The following is a 10,032-nucleotide window of genomic DNA, read 5'->3' as shown; positions in this document are numbered from 1 at the left end:
GGGGCTAGTTGTAACGTAAGACATCGAGTTACGAGCCCTCCCAAGGACGCAACATGCAGTAATGAGCACGTGGGCAACTGTGCAAGACAGGAAACAAAGATTTAGTTTAGAGTAATTAATGAATATGATGAAGTGAAGAGACAGATTCTGCACCTTTTGACGAGGAACGAACCGTTGCTCTATCCATAGTTTGCATATCAGTTTTATTTCGAAGCATACAAAGAATCAGTTGCTAAGTAAAGCATCTATAAATAATTACCTTCTTCACAGACAGACTGTTTCGTATTCGGTTGGATGCCATCGCAATCCATCAGTTCGTTACACCAGTATGATTCTGTAAGCAATGTTCTAGAGTGGATGCCTAGCTGAACGTCCTGCATGGTTTGTCGGTCTTGATGGTGCGACTTTTATGATTACTATGGCACGGCACACTTCATACAAGTTAATGCTTTGTTTTGAACATTTCTTGAACGTCGACGAAGTCTAATTTCTGAAGTTTAATACATGCATCCCACAGAAGGTCGATCTGTGCATCTCGTGGACACTCATTTTCTATCGCCCACCCGATGCACATGGCGAATTATATTAGCAGCGAATTTTTTACTGTCATAACGGCGCTGAGATTGATTCGGTGTTCTTCGGTTTCAGTAAGCCATTTGACACTTTCCTGCATTACCGTTTAATGAAAACAGAAACAAAAACAAAAAAAAAAACGAGCTTACAGAGTATCGGAGTAGACCTTCGATTGGATTGAAGACTTTCTTGCAGATACAACTCAACACGTCGCTCTTAACGGAACTAAATCGACAGATGTAGAGGTAATATCCGGAGTACCACACGGAAGTGTGGTAGGACCGTTGCTGTTTACAGTTTATAAAGTGTGTCCCATTTATCTTGGCCGCCCTAAATAACTGTTTGTCCACATGCAAATTACAAAATGTTTCAAGCAAATGTTCTTTAGCCCTCAGGGGGACATCAATCAGCATGATTGCCTTCGTTGTAGCTTTGTTTTTTACGAAGATACGAACAGCGGTATGACTTTTTTAAATGGCGCCCTGTATTTTTTATTCGGTAGTTCATTTCCTCTCCTAGAGACCTATTTAAAATGTATGACAGAGTACCATTCACTGAAACACAACGTTATTAATTACGTAATAGAACACTGACGTTGACGCTCCCAGCGCTTAGTGCAGGTACTCGGGGTAATGGAACACATTCATGTGCTGATGTTGACAGATGACTAATGTAAACATAAGTAGAATGCACACACGTCGTTCCGTCAACCATAATCATTTGAAGAGTTGTGTGAGTAGAATGTACACCAAGAAAGAGAAGGCAGAAATGCTACTCATCTACGTGGAATGTAAGTTGGCAGAACAGTAATTGCAATACAGTTTTCTTATGTGCGGGTGCATTTAGTACAGTAGTTTAGCCCTTTTAAATACTGTTGCGTAGAGTAGGCATACAGTAAAGGCTGTCCTTCCTACAAACTGCATCGACATAACGTTTATTTTATTGTTGTTGTTGAAAGTAGGCGAAATGCTTCGCAGGCAGCGGAACTAGACAGAGAAAGATATCCTGAAAAGAACCCACCTTCCAGACGGATGTTTTCTCGTCTTGTAGCGACGCTTCAGGGAACGGGAAGTTTCAACCCACGACAACGCAATCTTCGTAGCACTCGCACAGACGAAGCTTCAGAATTTACTGTTTTCGCTTCCGTTGCTATGAATCCACATCTGAGTACACGACAGCTTTAACGCGAGATTAGCATTACTAAAATCAGTGTACATCGTATTCTTACCCGTCGCCGGTTCCATCCTTACCATGTACGAGGTGCATTCAAGTTCTAAGGCCTCCGATTTTTTTTCTAATTAACTACTCACCCGAAATCGATGAAACTGGCGTTACTTCACGACGTAATCGCCCTGCAGACGTACACATTTTTCACAACGCTGACGCCATGATTCCATGGTAGCGGCGAAGGCTTCATTAGGAGTCTGTTTTGACCACTGGAAAATCACTGAGGCAACAGCAGCACGGCTGGTGAATGTGCGGCCACGGAGGGTGCCTTTCATTGTTGGAAAAAGCCAAAATGCACTAGGAGCCAGGTCAGGTGAGTAGGGAGCATGAGGAATCATTTCAAAGTTGTTATCACGAAGAAACTGTTGCGTAACGTTAGCTCCATGTGCGGGTGCGTTGTCTTGGTGAAACCGCACACGCGCAGCCCTTCCCGGACGTTTTTGTTGCAGTGCAGGGAGGAATTTGTTCTTCAAAACATTTTCGCAGGGTGCACCTGTTACCGTAGGGCCCTTTGGAACGCAATGGGTAAGGATTACGCCCCCGCTGTCCCAGAACATGGACACCATCATTTTTTCAGCACTGGCGGTTACCCGAAATTTTTTTGGTGGTGGTGAATCTGTGTGCTTCCATTGAGCTGACTGGCGCTTTGTTTCTGGATTGAAAAATGGCATGCACGCCTCATCCATTGTCACAACCGACGAAAAGAAAGTCCCATTGATGCTGTCGTTGTGCGTCAACATTGCTTGGGAAAATGCCACACCTGCAGCCGTGTGGTCGTCCGTCAGCATTCGTGGCACCCACCTGAATGACACTTTTCGCATTTTCAGGTCGTCATGCAGGATTCTGTGCACAGAACCCACAGAAATGCCAACTCTGGAGGCGATCTGTTCGACTGTCATTCGGCGATCCCCCAAAACAATTCTCTCCACTTTCTCGATCATGTCGTCAGACCAGCTTGTGCGAGCCCGAGGTTGTTTCGGTTTGTTGTCACACGATGTTCTGCCTTCATTAAACTGTCGCATCCACGAACGCACTTTCGAAACATCCATAACTCCATCACGACATGTCTCCTTCAACTGTCGATGAATTTCAATTGGTTCCACACCACGCAAATTCAGAAAACGAATGATTGCACGCTGTTCAAGTAAGGAAAACGTCGCCATTTTAAGTATTTAAAACAGTTCTCATCTGCCATACGGTGCTGCCATCTCTGGGACGTATTGACGATGAACGCGGCCTCATTTTAAAACAATGCGCATATTTCTATCTCTTTCCAGTCCGGAGAAAAAAAATCGGAGGCCTTAGAACTTGAATGCACCTCGTACACCTACATCAGGAATTGCATGGGAATGATTTGCAGAATCGTGTACAGTTCTGTCAGTGGGCCCAGCAGCAAATTCTCGCCAGTCGGAACTTCTCCAATGTTGTATTTACCGATTAATTTTCCTTTTCGTTTTTTTTTTTAAAAAAAAAGGACAGGTAAGTACAAGCAATATGCATTATTGGTCCAGCGACAACCCACGATGACTTAGACGGGTGGAATATCACCGTCAATGGAGAGTTGACGTCTAGTGTGGGATGCTTGGTGCTACAATTATTGACCCTTATTTCGTTAATGGTAGTCTAAACGGCACAGCGTATGCCAACTTCCTCAGACGAATTCTTCCTCCTCTTCTGAATGAAGTGAGGAGAACAACCGGAATGCTTATGTGGTATGAACACGATGAATGCCCAGCACATAATGCCTTGCGTGCACATCGTGTTCTGAACCGAAGGTATCCTGCCAGATGGACTGGGCGAGGAGAAACAGTTACTTAGCCTGTTAGGTCTCCTGATTTAATTCCTCTGGACTTTTTCCAACAACTCCAGAGGACATGCACGAACTTATCGTGCTTGCTTGTAATTCTCTTCAGCTGGCAACACTGGAAGAAGTAATAATTCTTTCATTCAACGAGTGCATCAGTGTATCGGTGTCCAACGTCGCCTCTTTACTTTGAGCAGCTTCGAATGTTCTACACCTGGGCAATGGTACAGAAGAGTCAAAGTCAATGTTTTTGCTTGGTTTTCATTTGTTTTCTCACAACTCCAGCAAGTGGTCCAGTTTGTGATCTCGGGCTCAAAGTCAGTGTGGTGTTATGTAATTAATAACGTTGTGTTTCAGTGAATGGTACGCTGTGAAACATTTTTGAACAGGTCTTTAGGAGAAGAAGTGAATTACCGAATAAAAAATACTGGGCGCCATTTAAAAAAGTCATACCGCTGTTCATATCTTTGTAAAGATTCGCAGATGATGCAGTTGTCTGTACCAAAGTAACAACGCCAGAAGATAGTCAGAATTTGCAGAACAACTTGCAGAGAATTGATGAATGGTGCAGGCTCTGGCAGTTGACCCTAAGCGTAAATAAACGTAACATATTGCTCATTCATATGAAAAGAAATCCACTACTGTACAGCTACACTATTGATGACAAACAGCTGGAGACAGCGTCTGCCGTGAATTATCTAGGCGTAAATATCCAGAGCTACCTTAAGTGGAATGACCATACAAAACAGATAGTGGGAAAAGCAGACACCAGACTCAGATTCGTCGGAGCAATCTTAAGGAAATCTAACGCATCCACGAAAGAAGTGGCTTATAAGGCGCTTGTTCGCACGATTCTTGAGTATTGTTCATCTATCTGGAATCTCTATCAGATAGAACTGGTAGAGGAGATGGAGAAGATCGAACAAAGAGCGGCGCGTTTCGTCACGAGATCGTTTAGCTGGCGAGAGAGCGTTACGGAGATGCTAAACAAACTCCACTGGCAGAGAGGCGTTGTGCATCACAGAGAGATTTACTACTGAAATTTCAGGACAGCACCTTTCAGGAGGAGTCTTGTGCAAGTTTGGGTGGAAGTAATCCATGGAGTCGCGTTAATCAAGCGTTGAAGTGTTGCTTCAGAAAACGGACGTGACAGGAAGGTCGTGTAACATATTCAATTATTATTGACTCAGAATGAGATTTTCACTCTGCAGCGGAGTGTGAGCTGATATGAAACTTCCTGGCAGATTAAAACTGTGTGCCCGACCGAGACTCGAACTCGGGACCTTTGCCTTTCGCGGGCAAGTGCTCTACCAACTGAGCTACCGAAGCACGACTCACGGCCGGTACTCACAGCTTTACTTCTGCCAGTACCTCGTCTCCTACCTTCCAAACTTTACAGAAGCTCTCCTGCGAACCTTGCAGAACTAGCACTCCTGAAAGAAAGGATATTGCGGAGACATGGCTTAGCCACAGCCTGGGGGTTGTTTCCAGAATGAGATTTTCACTCTGCAGCGGAGTGTGCGCTGATATGAAACTTCCTGGCAGATTAAAACTGTAGGAGACGAGGTACTGGCAGAAGTAAAGCTGTGAGTACCGGCCGTGAGTCGTGCTTCGGTAGCTCAGTTGGTTAGAGCACTTGCCCGCGAAAGGCAAGCCGGCACGGTAGCTCAGCGTGTTCGGTCAGAGGGTTAGCTGCCCTCTGTAATAAAAAAACTGAGTTAATAGATCACCAACGACTTAAAAGGGTGTCTTAGGACATCCGCTCCGATCAGATTCAACGAACAAAAACGAACCAAATAAAAAAAAAAAAAAAAAACAAAAAAGGTGGTAGAGCACTTGCCCGCGAAAGGGAAAGGTCCCGAGTTCGAATCTCGGTCGGGCACACAGTTTTAATCTGCCAGGAAGTTCCATATCAGCGCACACTCCGCTGCAGAGTGAAAATATCATTCTGGAAACATCCCCCAGGCTGTGGCTAAGCCATGTCTCCGCAATATCCTTTCTTTCAGGAGTGCTAGTTCTGCAAGGTTCGCAGGAGAGCTTCTGTAAAGTTTGGAAGGTAGGAGACGAGGTACTGGAAGAAGTAAAGCTGTGAGTACCGGCCGTGAGTCGTGCTTCGGTAGCTCAGTTGGTAGAGCACTTGCCCGTGAAAGGCAAAGGTCCCGAGTTCGAGTCTCGGTCGGGCACATCGTTTTAATCTGCCAGGAAGTTCATTATTGACTCACTTCGGATGCGATTTCATCATAGAAACTTTGGCAACTTATGGTCCATGAATTCTGCTAATAAATAAAAAATAGATTGAAAATTAACATTTTCGGTCGATTTCATGAATATCTCCACTTAGTGGATGACTACGATTTCATACTGTATAGCCAGCCCGTGTGACCGAGCGGTTCTAGGCGCTTCAATCTGGAACCGCGCGACCGCTACGGTCGCAGGTTCGAATCCTGCCTCGAGCATGGACGTGTATGATGTCCTTAAGTTAGTTATGTTTAAGTAGTTCTAAGTTCTAGGGGACTGATGACCTCAGATGTTAAGTCCCATAGTGCTCAGAGCCATATGAACCATTCATACTGTATAAAAATGGTTCAAATGGCTCTGACCACTATGGGACTTAACATCTCTGGTCATCAGTCCCCTAGAACTTAGAACTACTTAAACCTAACTAACCTAAGGACATCACACACGTCCATGCCCGAGGCAGGATTCGAATCTGCGACCGTAGCAGTCGCGCGGTTCCGGACTGAGCGCCTAGAACCGCGAGACCACCGCGGCCGGCCATACTGTATAAATTATTACCTTATCAAAGTTGTGAAACTTCATCGCTATTATACACTATCTGATCAAAAGGAACCACGTACCTTGTAGTGAACATTAATATTGTGTGTGTCCACCCTTCACTTTTATAATGGCGTAAACTCTGCTGAGGACACTTCCTATGAGACTTCTGAATGTCTGTAGAGGAATGGCAGCCCATTATTCCTCAAGGACCGAAACCAGAGATGCTGGTGATGTTGGACACTGTGGTCTAGAGCGAAGTCGATCTTATAACTCTTGCCAAAGGTGTTCCATTGGGTTCAGGTTGGGACTCCTCGCAGGCTGGTCCGTCTCAGGAAATTTATTGTCCGCAAACCATCGCTTCACAGATACTGTCTTATGACAGTCACCGTACCTGATCTGGTCCTCTACTGCACACATGGCACAGTGCTGTAAAACGTATTCACGTCCTTGAGCATTTAGCATTTTACGGAGCGCAGTAGGGGAGCACACCATAAATATGAAAGACATCATACTGTAGCTCCACCTTGTGTGTACTTCATTGTTGGCACAACGTGTAGATGATGGTAGGTAATGTTTTCCAGGCATTCGCCCAACCCACTCCCCATCCATTTGATTGCCACAGGGTATAGCGTGATTCATAACAACAAATCACGCGTTTCCAGGCATCCACTGTCGAATGGGGTTTGTTTTTAGACCATGGCAGGCGTCGCTTAGCACTGACCACAGAAATGTATGGTTTATCAGGAGCTGCTCCACCATTGTATCGCATTATTTTTGACTCTCTACGCACAGTCATTGTATCAGCTGGATTGCCGGTAGCATTTTGAAACTTCCGAGGGATTTCCTCCTCTTTACTCGTGCTGTTCTTTACAACCACTTTTCGCAATATTCAATGGTCTCCTCCCGTCAGTAAATGAGATCCGGCCGGTCTTGCTTCACCTGTAGTTAGCCCTTTACATTTACACTTCAAAGTCACACTAGAACAGTCGATTCGTGCAGATTTAGAAGTGTCTCTGACGGATCTTTTAGTCAGGTCACATCCAATGGCTAGTCCACGTTCGAACTCACTAAGCTGCAATTACTGTTTCTCTGCTGCCAAAGATTTTTTCTTTTCCAAGCAACGACACTGTCTCCTCCAAAGCAGTTCCTTCGGCAGATATACACTGGCAGAGTCGTTGTTCCCAGACTTGGTAGCAGGTTTCAACTTGTAGGGCCTTTAACATGTCGGTCACATTCCTTTGAATGTTCTCCAGAGTCCCAAAATGACATTTTTCAATTTCGGGAAATGAAACAGTCAGAAGGACTCAGATCAGGTATACAGAGGGGCGGTGGAACAATAGGAATACCGTTTGGGGTCAAAAATTCCACGATGGAAGTGGCTGTGTAACATGGGGCGTTCGTTGTTGTTGCAGCATCCACTTGTCTACGTTGTGCGATCCACTCGATTCACCCTTTCCTGAGCATTTCAACGACATCCTTGTAAAACCCTTGATTGACAGTTTGTCCTTGAGGAATAGCCTCACAAGAGGCTGCACACGTTCGACGTTTTCGTCGGTTTATGAAGGTGAAGTCTCCCCAGGGCGAGGTTCATCTTGAACATGTTCTCGGCCTTCCAAAAATGATTGTGCTAGCGAAAAACTTGTGCTCTTGATAAGGAATGTTCACCATAGACCTGTTTCAACTTCTCAAAGGCCACACTCGCGGATTCCCCAAGTTTAACACGAAAATTCCGCTGTTCCATTTTCGTAACACACAACAAAAACACTATTTCATTCATGCCACTCTCAAAAATCACTTGATGGCTGTACGGAGTTGAAACTCGGATTGGGCGTCTCACCACTTTCTCACACAGCTCGTACAACACTCTCCGCCTGCTTCGTCACATCCAGTCGCCAGTTCTGCGTTGCATAATGATGTCTGGAAACTTGTCATCAGATGGTTCAGTTCTTACAAAATTGAATGATGCGGATGCTTCTCAAAATTTTGGACAAATGGTTTTCAGATGTTACATTTTCCTGAATTGCAACTTTTAGACGTTATGCCGAAGTATGTACTAAACACCGATGTACACAAATTATATATAATTCCTTAGTACAATAAAAAACATATTGTTATTAGTTTTAACACCTTAGACATTGTCAGGTAAAAAGTGAGGGTGATGGCAAGTTATATTGCTTGTGGAGGGGCGTGGGAGGGGGGGGGGGAGGCGAGAGGGAAAGGGGGAAAAGAGGAGCAGCAACTAACTGTAAAACCACTAGAAAGGGCCCCTACATTCTCAACTGATACGAAAAATAGTTCCATGCTCTGTATCTTTCTATGGCTTACTTCATTCCTAGCCGCGAGGGGTAGCCGCACGGTCTTAGGTGCCTTGCTGCTGCTCTCCTCCTCCCGCCTCACTTCCCCCCCCCCCCCTCCATCGGAGGTTCGAGACCTCCCTCAGGCATGGGTGTGTGTGTGTTGTCCTTAGCATAAGCTAGGTTAAGTTAGATTAAGTAGTGTGTAAGCCTAGGGACCGATGACCTCAGCAGTTTGGCTCCATAGGAACTTACCACAAATTTCCAACATTACTTCATTCCTTACACTGAGATAGTTAGTAGATTATAAATTTTGATAATCATTGGGTAAATAAAAAGTAATTGTAGTTACCGGCTCTATCAGTCTGTTAAACTCACAAAGCCCATCTAAGCGCTTATTTACTGTTTATACTACTTTGTAAAGGGATTCAAACACTATATTCCTTCTTTCAGAGATGTTGAAAGTTTCGTCAAGCATTTCATCAAATGATTCTTCCCGACACCATCGTGAAGTAGGTAGACATATCCAGCTGTAACGACCATACTCAATCATTTCAAGGCGTTAGGTACTATACTGATTTCTTCTCGTACTTTACAAGGAACAAAAAACTGATGGATTCAAGTAGGAACGTCAGTCGCTCTTTACGTTCATATATGACGACGTATCTTCCGTCCTAACGAGTTGGCTTTAGAGATCTTAACTTTAACTTGAAAGCACTAACGGAACAAGTTTTCAAATACAACGAGGGGCGTTCAGTAGGTAATGCAACACATTTTTTTTATAGGAAGATGGTTTTGTTCATGATTCCAGTGCACCATATTATTACCCTCTCTTCTGGCTACAAAATCGTATGTTTCAACATAATCTCCGCTTTATGCGACGGCCTTACGCCACCTTACAGGGAGGGCCTGTATGCCCGCATGGTACCACTCAACTGGTCTGCGTCGGAAACAACGTCTTTTGCATCAATAACATCCCCATCATCCACATACTACTTCCCGCGGAATGCATCCTTCGTTGGGTCGAACAGATGGAAGTCGGATGGTGCGAGATCCAGTGTGTAGGATGGTTGAGGAACAACAGTCCAACGAAGTTTTGTGAGCTCCTCTCGGGTGAGCAGACTCTTGTGAGGCTTCGTGCTGTCATGGAGAAGAATAAGTTCGTTTGCATTTTTGTGCTAACAAACAAGCTAAAGGTTTTCTTCATTCTCCTGCCGGTAGCAGAATACATTTCAGAGTTGATCGTTGCACCATAAGGGAGGAAATCAAACAGAATAACCCCTTCAGAGACCCAGAAGATCGCCGCTTTGACTTTACCATGTAAGGGTGCGGATTTAAACATCTTCTTCGGAGGAA

General features: G+C 44.7%; 1 non-coding gene across 1 annotated transcript; it reads left to right on the top strand.

Annotated features, from left to right (window-relative positions):
* The first annotated feature begins 5,713 nt into the window (after positions 1–5,713).
* On the top strand, positions 5,714–5,788 carry Trnas-uga (transfer RNA serine (anticodon UGA)). Its single transcript has one exon. It is a non-coding gene; the product is annotated as a tRNA-Ser (tRNA).
* The last annotated feature ends 4,244 nt before the right edge of the window (positions 5,789–10,032 follow it).

This window comes from Schistocerca cancellata, chromosome 8 (genome assembly GCF_023864275.1).
Source record: "Schistocerca cancellata isolate TAMUIC-IGC-003103 chromosome 8, iqSchCanc2.1, whole genome shotgun sequence".
Lineage (NCBI taxonomy): Eukaryota > Metazoa > Arthropoda > Insecta > Orthoptera > Acrididae > Schistocerca > Schistocerca cancellata.
The sequence above is the reverse complement of the archived record's forward strand: the minus strand, read 5'-3'. Positions and strand labels throughout refer to the sequence as shown.